We start from the raw sequence: 13521 nt of genomic DNA on the forward strand, positions 1-13521 counted from the left end.
ACTGACACACATACAGAAAATGTGCAAACACATGAATCATGTGGTGTCAGAGACAATCACTTTATATGTTATGCTTTTTACTGAGAAAAACTCCAGTTTAATTAAATAAATACATATAATATTTATAATATACAGTAAATGACTGTATAATACGTTTAGGAATCTAATTTAAATATATATTTAAAATTCAATGTGGAGTACTTCTGGTTCCAGCGCTACATGCAGAGGGAGCACTAGATGGTGGCTTTGGCTGGGTCAAAGTCGGCATCCCACAACGGGGATGACATCCAGTGACTCCCCACCTCACCACAGCTGTTGGGCATTGCTCCTGATAAACAGTCACTCCAGATTTGGTTCGCTTACCCAATCCGAACCTCCTCCCTTGGTGGACCCGCAGTCCCAGATGGCCAACAGGATGGACACAGGAGGTGCAGAGAAGCCGGCCCTTGCTTCAGATCTAACCCCTGCTTTGCCAGAAGAACAATATGGTACGATTGCCCATGCTGTGGCTGCATTATTGTCTCCTACCATAATGGCAGCAGTGGACAGTGCAGTTTTGGCATGGGATAGAGCAGCTCAGGAAAGAGTTGGGAGACCATGCCAAAAGGCTCACTGAGGCTGAGCAGTGCATCTCAGACATAGAAGATGAGGTATAGCATTCTCATGTGACAGTTCAACAGGCCTCTCAGGCACAGCAACATATACTAGAGAAGCTGATTTTGAAAATTATTCCCATATGAAGAAAATATGGATCATGGGCCTTCTTGAGTAACATAATGCGTGTTTCCTGCTAGATTTATGTGTCTCATGCATTCCTGAAGCACCCACAACCTGCGTAGAGGAAAGAGCACACCGCCTTTGCAGCCTATCAAAATATGTAATTGCCCGCTACCTCAATTATGAAGAGGGTGGCAATTCTGGAATCATTCCAAAATTCTCACTAATTTCAGCTGGATGGCCACAAATTGTTGTTATTTGTGTACTATTCACTTGATTTGTCAAGCAAGCGGAAAGCTTTCCGGCCTATTTGTTTAACTCTCCAAAGGGGTTTTGAACTCATGCTGGCTTATCCTGCTCTTCTTTGTCTGACTAACCCTGCAGTCATACAGAATCTAAATCCTTATCCCACCTTGAGGAGACTGAAGCATTTCTACACTCTCACATGAATATTCCCCAGGACTCGCCCTCCGTTACCACGACTTACCCCACGGGCCTCAGGGAACAATGTATCCCCTTCATGGTTCCACCCAAGAGACCTTGCTATTTCCACAATACAGGGCATCTTAAACCCCATTACTAGGCAATACCATCCAGCTACCCTGTTCTCAGGACATGTTTGGCTCAGTTACGTTTTGCTAGTTCCTATGCAATCTTTATAACTACAGGAAAAAAAACGGAGAAAATTCTCTGCACAACCCTGTTACCTTGTCTTTATTATGTGATTGCTTTACATTCACTGTTTGTTGTACTGGTTCTTCTGCTCACACAGTCTATTCTGGGCCAAGTAAGAAATTAAAATCGCTGTCCCTCAGAGGGTCCTGTTAGTTTACGGGAATCTTTTAGTGTCCCATTGCAGTTAATACTTAACCCACAGTTACGCTGTTCCATTGGTACTGAGTATTGTGTGGAAAAAGGTAAAGTCAGTGCTTTATATTGTTTTGGTCCTAAATCTTATTTTAGTTTTACCAGGGTTGGGTTTATTTTCATACCCACGTTCACCCCAGAAACCACACCTGCACATTAGCAAATTCTCTATTAGCCCTCTAAAGTGTACACCCTACTCTTAAACCCATTAGGTTAGTCTTTTTTGATACTACATCAGTCAGAGATAAGCCCATTTTATACCAGAACCAGTATGAAGATCATAACATGGAATGTTAAAGGGCTTTGTTCGCCAAACAAAAGCATGTCAGTTCTACGTCATCTATGGTGGTTAAAAGCAAATAAAGCCCTGTCCTCTTGAGGACATTTACATTAGACTCTGAAAAAGTTTTTGAATGGTTGGAGCTGTTCCTTTTGACTTTTTGAGTCCCTTCCAACCCCTAATCTCATCCATATACTCGGTCCCCTCAGAAAATGTGGTTGAGGCGGGACACATCTCAAACACCATCAAATTCTACAAAGGCACAAGACAAGGTTGCCTCCTTTCTCCACTACTCTTTAATCTAGCGTTAGAGCCCTTCTCACCATACCTATTATTTAGATCAAAGCTGCACAGAGTGCATATAGGTCAATGGGTACTGCAACTAGCACTTTGTGTGGATGATATACTAATTTTTAAATAAAACTCACGGTCGGATATGTGCCCCCCTAGGATGATGAGTCAATGTTCTTCATCACCAAGGTTTAAATCACATACTTGGGAATTAATATAGAGAAGGGCCATCCTCTCTGTACCATCTAAATTATCCCTCAGCTATTACAAAATTCATAGGAGAGCTGGAGACATGGGTGGGTCTCCAGCTCTCACTCTACGGGTGATGTCATCTATTCAAGATGGTCAGTTTCACTCACTGTCTGTATACCTTGCAGATCATTGCGATTCAAATTCACCACAAGGACCCACAATGGCTTAACAAAGCCTTAACCACTTTTTTATGGCAAGGAAGGTGACCTCGTATCTCCTTAAACAAATTGCATCTCTCAAGGAATAAGGGCGAAGTGAACCTACCATATAACTTGTCATGTCTTTTACGCATAAGTCTTGATAGGCTCTCTCGGGCTAACAGATATACCAATTATGATCTTGAATCCCAAATTGTAGGCACATACAGCCTGGCTGTATTATATCTCCTCCCTAGCCATTTAAGTCCTGGTTGTCAACCTGCTTTCTAGTGGCAAAACAAGTTAATCTAAAGAAATGGATATCCTCCTTCCCCCCACAATACCCAATCTTAAGAAAAAAAAAAAATTTTGGGACTCTTATACAAAGAAAAGCTGGATGTGAAACAATCCCAAAACAAGTCGACCAACCGTTTCCAGAATAAATGGGGAGCTTTTATGAATATGATGCTGCCAATATCCAAAAACGCTCACTGAATGCTGCAACTCAGTGCACCACTGAGTCATCTCACTTCATTTAAAGGCATGTTTTCTTTCTTCTTTTCACCAGTGACCAAGCTGTACTACCTGGAGATATTCTTACTTTTATTTAACCTGAGGGCTTATAAACAAACCACTACTGTAACTTTCTAGTTATATGGTTCCCCCACTACCTTTATACCCATCCTCCTCCCTACCCTATCCCTCCTCTCACCCTTCCCTTCCACCCTCTTCTCTATCTTCTTATTCCCCATTCTTCCCTGCCTCTATCCCCCCCCTTCCCCTCTTGATTATGTTAATTTGTGTGTGGTTTAGCAGTCCTTTCATGGTAATTACCTTGCTAAGATCTGTTTTTATTAAAATTGTGTTCAAAACTTCATGGATGGACCTTTTAATAGGCAGGGTCTGCATTGGTGCTCTCCCCAAGAGTTAGGGGGACCCACTTTTGCAGGACACTCATGTCTTCTTATAGCTGAATAGCTTCACATCTCATGCCTCCAGTACATCCTTTGCCTCTTATTTTAATCAAATGAGTCAGCACAGGGGGTATAGGGCCAGTAGTAACCCAAAGTGACACTCTTCAGAAGCAAGCCTTTGTTGAATATTCATAACATACTATAGTGTTTTTCTGCTCCACTTCTTTGGAAAATTTCACTTTGATATGAACTTAGATATAGGCTAGCTTATGTCCGATATTTGCTATTACCTAGCTATTTGCTTGTTTATTGTACTACATGTGAAACATTTTAATAAATTATGTTTTAAAAAAAATTTAATCTGTGGCCAGCCGAAGATTTCAACAAATGAAACAAAATGTACAGATCCCCCTGCAACCATGGTACTAGTACCCCCACACATATTCCTCCAATGATTATCTTCCTGCTCATGTACTTGGCTTAGTGTTTTTTCAGAATTGTTCACACATCTCCAGGTTTACTGCAAAGCTCATTTAATCTTTTTCACATACCTGATAAGGCAGAGGGTGTGCTGGACCTCTACAGAGAGACTACTGCTTTCATTTGGAGAGAAAGGGTTCTATTCTGCAGTTACAGAAAGTTGACAAGCATTTAGGCTGTGGTTGTTTGAAGGACAAAAAACTGTAAGACTTTGCACACCTTTGTTTTAACATATCTGGAATATACAGTATTTAACTAAACTTTTGATAGGGCTTTAAGCAAATAGATTGAAAAAAAACCCCATACAAAACATCAATGCTAGTAGTGGTATACAGCTCACAGAGTATAATACTAGCAATATCTTACAAGTCTATGATTGAATATTGGAAACAACCACAAGATATTTAAGAATTATATGGTAATATTTCTCTGTAAGAAGTGTAGAAATTTAGATTTTATTTACTAAAACTTAAAAATGCAAATAATGCAAATAGTAAATTGTAGAATTCAACAGTCGCATTGAGATCTTTTTGTGAAGACATTAAATGAAACAGGGAATATATTTGTGCAGCACCACGGCAGACATTCTTGCTTCCCCTGCAGCTGGTGGCGGTTGTTGCTGTTTTCTCCCCTCTCAGTCTCTGGCTTCATGTGAGATGAAGGAATCTGCTATGAGCCCTGGGTGCTGGAACATGGGTTTGCTTCTGATGCCTGAGGCTGTGGCATTCTCTGGAGTCATGCCGATTATCACTTTGCAAATATACAGAGTTATGTGAAGGCATCTGGCATTGAGTTATTACAGTTAATAAAGTAACCTTGACAGATGCTCTCTACTTTTATTACAGGCTATGACTTTATTTGATATTTGTGTATGTTACCATTATTTAGCTGTGTTAATGGTTTCCTTTCCTTTTAATGGCAGTCAAAGGTTTGTCCATACATGAAACAATATGTATAATTTTTTTTATAGAAAGTAAATATCATACAGATAGACATAACTCTCCTCTATTTTTGCTCTGTTTAGCTTCTGGAACAAGTCAGTTTGTTTACTTCTTGTTAATGACTCATTTGGCAATGATGGCATTACAAAGTTTGCCAAGTGCTATACAATCTAAACCTATCATACACACTAAAATATAAACAAAAAGGGGACATGAGAAATATACTTTGAATTGTTTGAATATTTGGAATGCTTTTTTTTCAGATGTGATCTATATTCACATGCTTTAAAAAAAGTTAAGGTAGACCTGAACTCAGAAAGTGAAGATTTGCTATATTATAGGGAACATCCAGGGAGCTGTAACCTGAAAGATCTATCTTTTGCCTGGGATTCCTCCTGAAAAATAGCAGTGTACCTTTTGTGCCTAGTCACTCTTGTGCTTTGAGTCTCATAGCTGTAGTGGGAGATCTTCTAATGCAATTTAACTTTTCACTGCTAGTCTCATGAGATACGTAGTGAGATGTGGGGCTGTCACTATTTGCTGTTAGGCAACATTAAGTGGATTCAAACATGCTTGGAACAAACATAGATCTATACTCAAAAAAGGTAAAAAAAAAAAAAAAGTGGGGCAGACTAGATGAACCACCTGTTATTTTTTCTGCTGTCACTTTTCATGTTTCTGTGTTTTTACTTTGCTACTCACTGTCCTTATTGCCGAAGAGGAGGCTGTGCTTAAGGACCTTCCTGCATCCATCTTGTGGATATGTGCTTTCTGCTTCTGCTGAAGCTTGACTATCAGTCATAAGATCATCAGGGGGTAGCTCTTCATAAGGGAGGGGAAGCACTGCCTCTACCAAGATGGTCACAGAAACACTTTGGATTCAATGCTCACTGACAAACCAGTAGAGTAGAGTGGCTTTATTTAAGTATGAACAAAAGCCCTAAGAAGGTAAATTTAAGGCAGTATTGAAATAACAAGGCAAATGTAAAAATTATTTCAGAAACAAACACTGTTATACCTGATTGCAAGGGACATCAATATGTCCTATCTATAATTCAGAGGATCTATCTATACCACTGGAAGTCTAACACACATTCTTGTCGTGATGGGACCCGCCCATTGGGGTGCACTCACTCCCCTTGAGTACTTTTAATCCAAGGGAATGTTACAAAGGTTTTAGTCTGACCCAGCCACACAGTATGAATTAAAAATGATAAGAATACTAAGCAGTATGTACTGTGAATTACATTTTATATATAGAAACATGACTAGGTTTGTAATTATATTTGTATTTTATTCAGCACTGGGACATGAACATGAATATTTCTTAATGTAAAAAAAACATTTTTTTACTGTAAACAATGTATATATTAAAAATTGATGTGTATAGGACAGGTGCATATATTTGAGGAAGGTTCTCTGTACAGCTGTAAATTTTATGATTTCATAATGATGTTTTTTAATGATATGGTGAACAATTTTGTGCTATCTATATAACAAATTTGTAATTCTTGGGTTGGGTTCAAATCCTGAGTTTGATTTGGTCTTTAAACATTTAATTTAGTGCATGTTAGACTTGGCAGTCTATATTAGAGGAATATGCTTGAGGATACTCAAACTCTGCATTAAAATCTGAAAGGTTACTGTACTGCTTTTTTTAAATTATTGTCTATTATGAGCATCAAAATACATAATACTAAATTTACTCACTCACCAAGGTTTCAGCATATGATCAATGAAAAGTATCTAGCAAAGTAGTTCCTTAGTTGTTTCTTATTCTTTTTGGTTATAATATGTTCCATTTGCAGTCTTCTTACTTTGAGTAACATTTGAATAATTTAATTTTAAGCACACAATGATTATACAATGACCCACATACTAAACTGCTAACAATTTTCAGCAAGATGTGTGGAACACTGTATTTTGACCTGTCCTACTTTTTGTAGTACATTATTAATGCTGCAAGTACTGGCAAACCATATTGAAGATTCTTGTGAATATTTAGCCATTATACAGCAGTCCTAAATAGTTTTGGAAGCTGATCTTTAATTTTCCAATTACACAACTATTATAAACAAATCATGGAAATTACATGGAGTAGAGCTACAGATTCTGAAATAGCAAAATAGGAAAATTGACAAATTTATGAGACAATTGTAATTCCAATTTTTTCATGAATTTAGGGCAAAAACAATTTTACATGGCTGAAAATCTCCTGTGACTTATCCTAAAATGAAGATTAGTGGAAGGCTACTGGCAAAGATACTAAAGGTTTGTATAACTTGCACAGTTCTGTAATGCTGCAATCATACATGGACACTAGAAATAAATAAATAATGTACAATAATCTTTAAAATTGTTTGAATCTGGTTTTTGATCTTTTTCAGAAAAATCGGAAGAAAATCCTTAATTTTACCAAAATAAAGTGTCATGAGGTTTAAAGCAGGTAAATTCTTTCATACTGATTACACAATACCTGGCACCCCATGGGGTTCTTAAATGTCTCTGCAAAAAAATTCAAAGGCAAACATAGAGAACAATGTGTGTTTTATTTGTAGGACATTAGAGGCAACTATGAAATTTTTATTTAGAAGTATAAAAGAAGAGAAATATATACATACACGGTGTGCCAAGGCCAATGTGAAATGTTAGAAGCTTTCCTTAACCTAATATCTAATATCTTCTTATTAACAGTACTAACATAAGTATGAATGAGTTGGATCTTAATAGAATAATTGAGTTATTATATTTATATTTGTTCTAGATTGGGAAAAGTAAGTAATTCGACTTCATAGTCTGTGAATATACATATGAACATATATCTTGGGTTTTTCCTTTACATTCAAGCCACATATGAGAGCAATTAGCTATACCTTCCCCCATCCTCCCCCATCTATGTAAGAGATAAAGTTACACTCAGACTTTGAGAGAAGCAATTATCTTAGTGGGACTACAAGAGAATACCAACCCACTTTTAGGAGATGGTGGGGGCTGGATTGCTCTTTCTAGAGCAGGACAAAGGTTTAAAGCACACATTCTTTGGGCAGCAAGGCGAAGGGAACTGCTTGCTTATACCCACACACATTCATATTATACACACACAATTACATACAATTTTATTATTAAGAACTTAACTATACTTTTTGGACTTTATTTAAACATTCTGTATTCCAATTTTTTATTTCTAATTTTATGCAACATTATAATTAAATCATCTTTTTGAGTTTATGCAAGAAGTGGAAGGACTTTCTATTTGAACATTTCTCATCAATACAAGTTAATAAAATATCGAGACAATACGATATTTTACAGTGGCGAGCCTCCAGTTCGATTAGTTTCCGACACTCGATTATTTTTGACTTTTTTCTCTTTCACCTTGATGAGAGGGACGATGTTTGTAAGTCAACAAAATATGAAGTCAAGCTTTCAGGAGAAGTAAAAGTCTTCAACAGGTGAATCGTCGGCATAATCGAGAACCTAAAAGCAGGATTGGTGAGAATTTTGCGCAATTGCAAGAAACGCTGTTCCTTGGTGATGTCATTTCCCGCCAAGAGAGAAAAGACGCGTTATGTAAAGAAAGACCTTCTTAATTGGTAAGTAATGGATTTTATTGATGAATTATCTAGAGAGAGTAAGTTAGAATTCAAGAATCTGTCTACATTTGTTAAAGATGATGAACTTTGGCGGTACATGTATAATGAATGCTTACAGGCTAATATTAAGATAGAAAAATCTAAGTTTTCCTTTAAGAAACTGAGCAAACAAGTTAGAAATGTAATGAAGTTAGTTAATGTTTTTAACGCCATGATTTTTGATGTTCCTAAGACTGCTGCATATGTAATGAAGCAAGATCAGAGCAGTGTATGTGCTAATTGCCAGATTTTGACTGAGCACATAGATGATCTGCAAAGTGCAATTCAAACAAAAGACATTCAGTTATCTGACCTGCAGAATGATGTAAAAAGAATTTGTGTGAATACTAAGGCAGAGAAACAAAAATCTTTTGTACCAGACATCCAGTCTATAGAAGGAGACCCTATAGATCAGGAAGACATGTGTAAGAGAAAATTAAGGGATAAAGCTGCAAAACTTAATCTTAAAATCCTTGATCAGTTCATGAAAAATCAGAAGAAGGAAAGTTTAATTGTTCAAAATGGAGAACAGAGAGAGACCATGTGCTTAGCCACACCGAATTATGATGATGAACACGTCACAGGCAGGACGAGAGTCTCAGAGCAGACAGGAAATACTATTTGTTTCTATTGTAAACGATTTGGTCATTTGAAAAGTTGTATTCAGTATAAATTAGATTTACAAAGAAAAGCTTTGGAATTAGAAGACCAAAATATAATTTCTGAACAATCTGCTCCTCCATGTTCCAACAATAGTCTGTCTGAGTTGCCTTATGCCTCAGAAGTTAAAAAGATCAGTTCACTGAGAGTTAACAACAGCTTAAACAATATGGTAAACAGTGCTGTTGTCATTAATAGGAATGGTTTACTGCCATTGCCGACATTTAAATCAGGATCAAATCGAGATTCTTCTTCTTTACCGTTGGAATATGTTGCTCCACATTTATTGGATGAAAGTGGAAGGCCCAAATCAACATTAATTGATTCTTCCATGTACTGTAATGTTGGAAGTATTTGTACAGCAACTGCTGACATGTCTTCAGATCATAAATGGCCACATACAGGAACCAATCTTGAATTGGAACAATTGGTTAGATCACATAAAGAACTTTGGAGTCAAAGCAAAAATGATGCAGGTTTGTTTACAAATTTTGAAGTTGACATAGAAGGTAGAGACCCTAAGCCTCAACCTCAATACAAATTGCCATTAGAATCAATTAATCCAATCTCTTCCATTGTAGATGAGTTTTTACAGCAAGGAATTTTAAAGAAAGTACAATCAGTGGTGAATAATTGTATTTGGCCTATCAAAGCTGATAATTCATATTCTTTATCAGTTGATTTCAGGACATTGAACAAATGCATCACAAATAACAAATCTATTGTTCCTGATTGTAACATAATGTCACATCTGGATGCCAAGGCCAAAATATTCTCAGTACTTGAAATCGCCAATAGCCATTTGTCAGTACCCTTAGCTAAGAGTTGTCAATATAAACTTGCCTTTAGCTTCAACAAAGAAACGTATACATTCACAAGATTAGCCCCAGGCTTGGATATAAGTGATGGAATTGTTCATGAGTATTTGGGAAAAATATTATCTAAATTCTCTAGGCCAGAATGTATTGTCCAGCATGTAGACAAGCTTCTCTTGTCTACACAAAATATAACTGAACATATCACTCTTTTGTCTGAAATATTTACGTTGTTACAAACAGCAGGATTGAAATTGAATACAGAGAAAGTTCAGTTGATGAAAAGACAGGTGGAATTCCTTCATATGCAAATTAGTCATGGACAGAGACAGTTGTTGCAAGAAAAAGTTAGAACTATTTCTGCTTATCCAATTCCAACAAATCGCAAGGCTTTGCATCAGTTTTTGAGCGAAGTAAATCATTGTAAAGATTTTATACCCAATTTTGCAGAGAAGTCTAGATCATTATTTGATCGTTTGAAACAAAAATATGGTGTGTTCGATCAATGGGATCAAACTGAGAAAGAAGCTTTTGAACTATTGAAATGGGATTTGCAGAATGCTACTACATTAAATACTGTTGAGTTTTGTAGTAAAATTCCTTTTGTTTTAGAAACCAATGTTTCCAATAATGCAATCTCAGCAACTTTGTCACAATTAAAAGAAGGTAATCAGAAAATAATAGGTTTCTTCTCAAGAACTTTGACAAATATGGAGAAAAACTTTGATGCACATATGAAAAAATTGTTAAGTGTTTTCTTTGCTGTCAAGGTAACTGAAAACATTGTGAAATCAAGTAAGATTATATTACAGACACCTGATTCATCACTGAAACTACTAGAAGAAGATGGTTCAACAGAAAATTATCGTGAAAATTATCCTATATGGTACAAAACACTGTTTTCCAAACACATTCAGATAGATGTAACAAAAAGACATTTTCAGGAAAACATACCAACACATGTTTGTACAGGTGTAGGTGAGAAGTTTGTACCTCATGTTTTCAACATAGGAACTGAGAAAAGTTTGAAACCAGTATGTATTACTGCAGATCAGTCTTACACTACAAGAAGTAAGCCAACACAAAAAACAGCTACGCATATTTCCAATTTTATAGAGATAAGATCAAAGGCATAATCCTTTGTCATCTCTGGGTTGATACAAAACCTTTCTTTGGTTTTGAAACCAAGGTTTTGATTCATGACCAATAATGGAGATGTAGCGTCCTGTTATATTTATTTTTGTTTATTTCAGGTACTTATATAGCGTTGTCAATTTATGTAGTGCTTTTTACATATATAGTACATTCAATCTAAGGTCCCTAACTCACAGTCATACATACACATACTAGGGCCAATTTAGATAGGAGCAATTCTCCTACCAACATGACTTTGGAGTGTGGGAGGAAACCGAAGTACCTGGAGGAAACCCACGCAAGCACAGGGAGAACATACAAACTCCAGGCAGGTGATGCCATGGTTGGGATTTGAATCAGCGACCCTAGTACTGTTAGGCGGAAGTGCCTGCATTCTAAAATAGAACACTACAAGTCAATAAGAAGTGTTATAATCAAAATATGTCTTCCATGTCATGACTAGAAATGTTTGTGATTGTGATATGTAATGTTAACAGATAAATGTAAGAGGATTAATCCATGTAAAATTATCAATGCCAAAATAATGATACTGCATTTCTGTTACAGGAAATGACCTAAGAGTAACTGTTAAAGGAAGAAAACTCAAATATTTCTAAACCTTTCAGATGATAATACATTTTCCAAGAAGGAAATTTATTCTGGAAGAAGCTTTGCAACAAGAATTTTATTCATCATAGTTTTTGTTGTTCTTTTTATGTTCAATAAAGTTATTTTAACTTTACAGAGCGCTAGAAGAAGACAAGACATCTCAAGGCATCTCATAGAGGAAGAACTTATAAAACAATTGACTTTTGACTACTGATGAAATAATTCATTCATCATCAGATATATTGGTTTTTTTGTGTGTACATTTTATTTTGACATATGTTTACCATATCAAGATGAGATCAGTTTTCACATGAACATTTGCAATCACACACTATGTATTTTCAGAAGTGAAAGGGTTAAACTTTTGTTACAACAGAGTCACTCTACTTAGTTAGAACATCTGTTGTTAATTAAGCTAGAGATAAGTTTTTCTAAGGTACATATAGAGAAACTTAGGCAAGCTTTACATTGTTATATGTATGTTTTAAAAAAAAAAAAAAAAATCATTTGATATACATGTATGGATTGAAGCTACGGAACATATGTTATGTTTAAATGTTGATAAGGTAATTTGAAAAGATGTAGTGGATTATAGAACTGTGTGCTAGACACATTTTGGAGGGAAAATATGAAACATCTATTTTTTAAGTGCCATATTTTAAAGTATTGTACTATAATGTTACAGTTATACATTTATTAAGGGGATGAATTATTTGGTGAAAGGAAAGGAAAATAATAAGGGTAAAAATATTTTTATGTGATACATAACAAAAGGTTTATCAAAGAATTTGTTTTCCCATTATAGAATCAAATTAAAGATATGTTCAGATCAATTATCTTAAGATCCAAAAACGCATGAATGGATACGAAAGTGACGAGAATGTGTATAAATGGATTAAGATAAGGAAAATGATTAAGATTCGATAAAATCGATCATTTTGAGAGGGAAATGTTAGAAGCTTTCCTTAACCTAATATCTAATATCTTCTTATTAACAGTACTAACATAAGTATGAATGAGTTGGATCTTAATAGAATAATTGAGTTATTATATTTATATTTGTTCTAGATTGGGAAAAGTAAGTAATTCGACTTCATAGTCTGTGAATATACATATGAACATATATCTTGGGTTTTTCCTTTACATTCAAGCCACATATGAGAGCAATTAGCTATACCTTCCCCCATCCTCCCCCATCTATGTAAGAGATAAAGTTACACTCAGACTTTGAGAGAAGCAATTATCTTAGTGGGACTACAAGAGAATACCAACCCACTTTTAGGAGATGGTGGGGGCTGGATTGCTCTTTCTAGAGCAGGACAAAGGTTTAAAGCACACATTCTTTGGGCAGCAAGGCGAAGGGAGCTGCTTGCTCATACCCACACACATTCATATTATACACACACAATTACATACAATTTTATTATTAAGAACTTAACTATACTTTTTGGACTTTATTTAAACATTCTGTATTCCAATATTTTATTTCTAATTTTATGCAACATTATAATTAAATCATCTTTTTGAGTTTATGCAAGAAGTGGAAGGACTTTCTATTTGAACATTTCTCATCAATACAAGTTAATAAAATATCGAGACAATACGATATTTTACATGAAAGAACACAAACAAAATATGCAATTAAGATATACATGGCCCAGAAACATAAACAGAGAGTATTACACAGGAAATCCATATGGATGATCCATGAGCAGGAATAGCAAGATAGTGCTCCTAAGAATATACTGACTGAAAACATCAGATGGCACAATGGTAAAAAAGGAGACTATTA

At 35.8% G+C, this 13521-nt stretch overlaps 1 long non-coding RNA gene across 1 annotated transcript; it reads left to right on the top strand.

Annotated features, from left to right (window-relative positions):
• Window positions 1-8370: 8370 nt before the first annotated feature.
• Window positions 8371-13261, top strand: LOC149470459 (uncharacterized). The gene is made up of 2 exons (XR_016308777.1): window positions 8371-8472; window positions 11688-13261. It is a non-coding gene; the product is annotated as an uncharacterized LOC149470459 (long non-coding RNA).
• Window positions 13262-13521: the final 260 nt, after the last annotated feature.

This window comes from Staurois parvus, unplaced genomic scaffold, assembly GCF_062004578.1.
Source record: "Staurois parvus isolate SC_StPar_1 unplaced genomic scaffold, SC_StPar_1.0 ptg000044l, whole genome shotgun sequence".
Lineage (NCBI taxonomy): Eukaryota > Metazoa > Chordata > Amphibia > Anura > Ranidae > Staurois > Staurois parvus.